This window comes from Galeopterus variegatus, unplaced genomic scaffold (genome assembly GCF_000696425.1).
Source record: "Galeopterus variegatus unplaced genomic scaffold, G_variegatus-3.0.2 Scaffold18904, whole genome shotgun sequence".
Taxonomy (NCBI): domain Eukaryota; kingdom Metazoa; phylum Chordata; class Mammalia; order Dermoptera; family Cynocephalidae; genus Galeopterus; species Galeopterus variegatus.
Genome location: NW_007745015.1, coordinates 6,125 through 10,752, shown reverse-complemented (window position 1 = coordinate 10,752; position 4,628 = coordinate 6,125). Strand labels below are relative to the sequence as shown.

At 58.4% G+C, this 4,628-nt stretch overlaps 1 pseudogene; it reads right to left on the bottom strand.

Moving 5' to 3' along the window:
• Positions 1–479: 479 nt before the first annotated feature.
• Positions 480–4,076, bottom strand: LOC103582997 (annotated as a pseudogene).
• Between the last annotated feature and the right edge of the window lie 552 nt (positions 4,077–4,628).

Sequence of the window (4,628 nt, the reverse complement as noted above, 5' to 3'; positions counted from 1 at the left end):
TAGGGCAGGGGACCGGCTAAAGCACTGAGCTCAGCACAGACAGGGGGCTTCATGCCAGAGGTTAGAAATGCCCAGGGCAGAATATCTGAAATCAGGGTCAAGATACACAGTCAGAGATGGCTTTCCGGGCCCTGGTATCCCAGGGCACTGGCTCCACAGTCAGAGAAAAGGTTACTTCAGGTCACACACCAACAGTTGCCTGCCTGGCCTTTCCACCATCAGGCACTTTCAGTTCTTGTCTGGACTGTAAATTCTGGGCAGGGGAGGGGAGAGGGGGCCCAGAAACCTGGGGAAGGAGGAAGCGGGGCCGAGACTTCCCGGGGACAGAGGAGTCTGGAATGAGGCAGGGGAGCGAGGCCGCAGGCCCAGGTCACTGCCGGGCCCTGCCCCGCTGGGTGCGGAAGGAGGAAGCGGGGCCGAGACTTCCCGGGGACAGAGGAGTCTGGAATGAGGCAGGGGAGTGAGGCCGCAGGCCCAGGTCACTGCCGGGCCCTGCCCCGCTGGGTGTGGAGGGAACCCATGGATCGGGTCTGTGCCTGGGACACCTGGCCCATCTCCCTGCGGATGTCACCAAGTGCTGATGCTGGGGACTCCAGCAGCCTCTGGAAGAGACTGTGCTGGCCTGTTGGTGGCTCCCAACACTGGAAGGTGACAGCTGTGCCAGTGTCAGCCTTCATCTCCCTGGAGAAGCCGTCGAAGCACCGGCCAATGGCGATCTCCTTGGCCAACCATGGGCTCTGGTCAGTGACTGTGTACACGCCATAGTTGTGACCCAGAGGATCTAGGGGGACGAGCATAGCAAAGGCAGATGGGTTGTCTGCAGGCTGGGGCGGGGGACACCAGGCCAGGTAGTCCCAAAGGAACCCGTTGACCACCACACGGCTGCAGCTGCCCTGGGGCACGATGGTCACGAGCGTCCTGTGGTGGAACAGCATTCCGCTGCACTTGAACTCCATGCAGGCAGCGGGTGTGCAGGTGGCTGCCCCCCGCGTTGTGGGAGCGCACCATGTACTCCTGCGGCCCTGGATTTTCACCTCGAGAAAGCAGGCCCGGAACTCCGGTGGGTTGGGCCACCAGGCTAGGAGATCGCCGGCGAAGCAGAAGTGGCCGTTGGCCTCGCGGGCTGGGTTTGGAGAGGTTGACATGGAACCCGTTGCGTTTGAAAGCCGGGTCATCATGGTCGGTCCGAAGGTAGCTCACCCTCTCCAGGCGGACGGGGCCTGGAGGGGGCCGGCTCCAACTTCTCCCCACCCAGGGTGGCCGTGACTAGGTGCACAGTGGCTCCATCTTGCTGTAGCTGTCCACAAAGTGCAGGTCACTGGGGGCAGCAGCCACCCAGGTGAGATCTCGCAGGTCCACGAACGTCACGCGGGCCTCCACAGCCCCCGTGTGGGGTTTGCCGTTGCTTGGTGAAAGGCTACAGGGTACAGGACCAGCTCATCCAAGTCTCCCTGGTAGGAGGTGAAGCTGACTGCCTCCTGGGCCAGCAGGATCCCGACAAAGCGCAGGGGCTCCCCAGAGACAGCAGCCACCATGAGGCCTCAGACCAGCCCCAGAGGGGGCAGACACTTCTGGCAGCCACACTCGGCCACCACCTTCAACAGGAGGACGTAGCGATAGCAGTGGATCTCCCTGCTCTCCAGGCGGCGCACAGAGCAGCAGAGGGAACCGGCATCCCCACACCGAGGGCTTGAGCCTGTGGGACCTGGGCAGCAGGTGTCGGGGCAGAGGCCCATGTCCAGGTAGGTTGGGCTGGTGCCTGGCTGACTACAGTCATCTGGGCACTTGATTGGGTGCTCTTGGGGCTGGGGGTCACAGGCTGGCTGGCCAGGGGTGGGAAGCAGGAAAATGCCCAGGTCAAGACAAGAGGAAATGCTCCATGCAGGCCAAGGTTGGGGACTTGGTCAGGGGCTCAACCTAGGGGCCCAGGGGTCAGCCCAGGGTGAGGATTAGAGGTTGGGGCTCAGCCTGGTTTCTTGTACTCAGTGAGGTTGAGGTTAAGTCTGAAGTTGAGGCTCCATTTGGGATGGAGGCCTAGCTTGGTATGGTGTGAGGGCTTGCTCTGGGTTAGGGTCAGGGATGATCACCCAGCACGGTGAGCCAGGCAGTGCTGAAGCACACAGTGCCCGCCTTATTCCACGCCTTGCAGTGGTAGGTGCCTGTCTGGTCCCTGCAGCTGCAGGTGTGTCCCATACCCGTGCTCTCACCTGTCCAGCTGGGTCCCATTGTGGAACCTGGGTGATGGGTGGGCAACACTACAGGCCTTGGGCGAGGGGCTGCGTCCGCCCCAACCCCACAGGCCAGGGCGCTGCAGAGTGGCTTCCCCAGGCTCAGCCTCCTCACCAACCATATGGGCCCACTCAGCCTCCTCGGTGGCCCCTCCCTCACCTGCCTATTCCCCCAGCAAAGCTCCTCACACCCTCCAGATGGGAAACCGAGGCTGGTGTCTGCTTCCAGAAGTTCTTTGAGGCACCTCATAATCATGGGAAATCCGATCCAACCCCAAAGCTGGACAAGAGTCCCCTGAGCCTGGGGCTGGCCTCACTAGGAGTATTTCTTGGGTGTAAGGGTCCCTGAGGCTTTGCAGCAGAAGGTGACATTTTGGCCAGGCTCTCTCACTCGGGACTCAGGGTGATTCATCAGGTAGGGCTTCTCTGGGGAGAAAAGGGGGCAAGGTCAGGGCCTTGCCCCACCCCAGCTTCTCTCAGTCACCCTTCCCAAGAGCAAGGTCCCCATGCTTTCTTTTCTCCCATGGATGCTCTAGTTCACCCTCTGCCTTCTCCAATGACTATGTCACATCTTATTTATTCCCCTGTGACTTCAAGTGTGCCTGTTTGTCTGAGAGCAGCGCAGCTGGTGCCTTGCCTCAGGTGTACACACGACACCAGGAATCAGTCAGAAGGACAGAGGGCAAGCCAGTGTTTGCAAAAGGAAGGGAGTGGGGAAGTGGCAGGGTGAGGGCTGGCTCCTGGCTCTGTGACAGAGCTCCTGCACCTGCCAGGCTGTGTGGGGCACAGGAGAACATAGCCAAGAGCAAGGACAGGTCCTCACAGGGCCTGATGTCTGCCTCTGAGAGATGAGGGCAGGGGACTGAGGCATGCCAGGTGGAACACTGCTCACGACCTTTCTAACCTGCAAGGTCCGCAGGCAGCTGTTGGTTGGAATCATGGCCAATGAGAAGAGAAATCTCATAGTTTAAACAAAGGAGAGTGGGGCAGGCAGTGACAACCTGGGAGGGGCAGTGCGGTCTCAGCAGTGCCTCCTCAGATGCCACCCAGTGGTCCCATCCATGTGTGAGCAACGACTGTCCTTGATCTGAGTCAGCCTCACTCGCTGGAGCTGCGCAGTGATGTGCAACTGGTTAGGATCGCTGCTACCTTAGCTTTGGTGGCTTTTGTCACCTCAGTGACCTAAACTTCTAGAACATTACCTCAGGGACTCCTTACTTCACAGCCATAGGCTTGCTGTGCTCACAAATGAACTCCATGGGCTAAATGTCATCACATGAAACCTCGATGTCCTTACACACAATCCCCATTGGCTTTATCTCCTCACACTCCAACACCATTGCCTCCCTGTCCTCACACTCAACATGCAGTGTGTCGGGGACATCGGAATCAACCTCCACTGGATCGCCTCATCACGCTTAACCTCCATGGGCTCGCGGTCCTCAAAACAACCTTCATTGGGTTGGAGACATCGCACTCAACCTCCACAGGCCCATTGTCATCACACTCAATCTCCAATGGCTGGCTGTCCTCCCACTCAACCTCCATGGGCTCGCTGTATTAGCTTTCCATCTGCACTGGCTCACTGTCCACATATTCAATGTCCATTGTGTCAGGGACATTGCTGTAAACCTCTGTGGGTGCACTGTACTAGTACTCAGTCTCTTTGGGCTCATTGTCCTCGCGCTCAGTCATCATGAGGTCACCGTCCTCTCAGTAATCCTCCCTGAGATTGCTGTGGTCACACTCAACCTCCATTGGGTTGGGGACATCACTCTCATCCTCCACAGGCTCGTTGTCATCCCACTCAATCTCCAATGGCTGGCTGTCCTCCCACTCAACCTCCATGGGCTCGCTGTATTAGCTTTCCATCTGCACTGGCTCGCTGTCCACGTATTCAATGTCCATTGTGTCAGGGACATTGCTGTAAACCTCTGTGGGTGCACTGTACTAGTACTCAGTCTCTTTGGGCTCATTGTCCTCGCGCTCAGTCATCATGAGGTCACCGTCCTCTCAGTAATCCTCCCTGAGATTGCTGTGGTCACACTCAACCTCCATTGTGTTGGAGCCATCCAATTCAGCCTCCATTGACTCGCTGTCCTCATACTCAACCTCCTTGGGCTTGCTGTCCTTGCACTCAACCTCCATAGGGTCAGGGACATCAGAGTCAACCTCCATTGGCTCGTTCTCCTCGCCCTCAAACACCATTCACTCACTGTCCTCACACTCAACCTCCATAGCCATGCTGTTCTCACACACAACCTCCTTTGGACCACTGTGCCTGCACTGAATCTCCCTGGGCTCGCTGTCCTCGCACTCCAAATCCATTGGCTTGCTGCCCTTGCGCTGAATCTGCATGGGATCGTTAGCCTCGCACGGAATCTCCACGGGCTCGCTGTT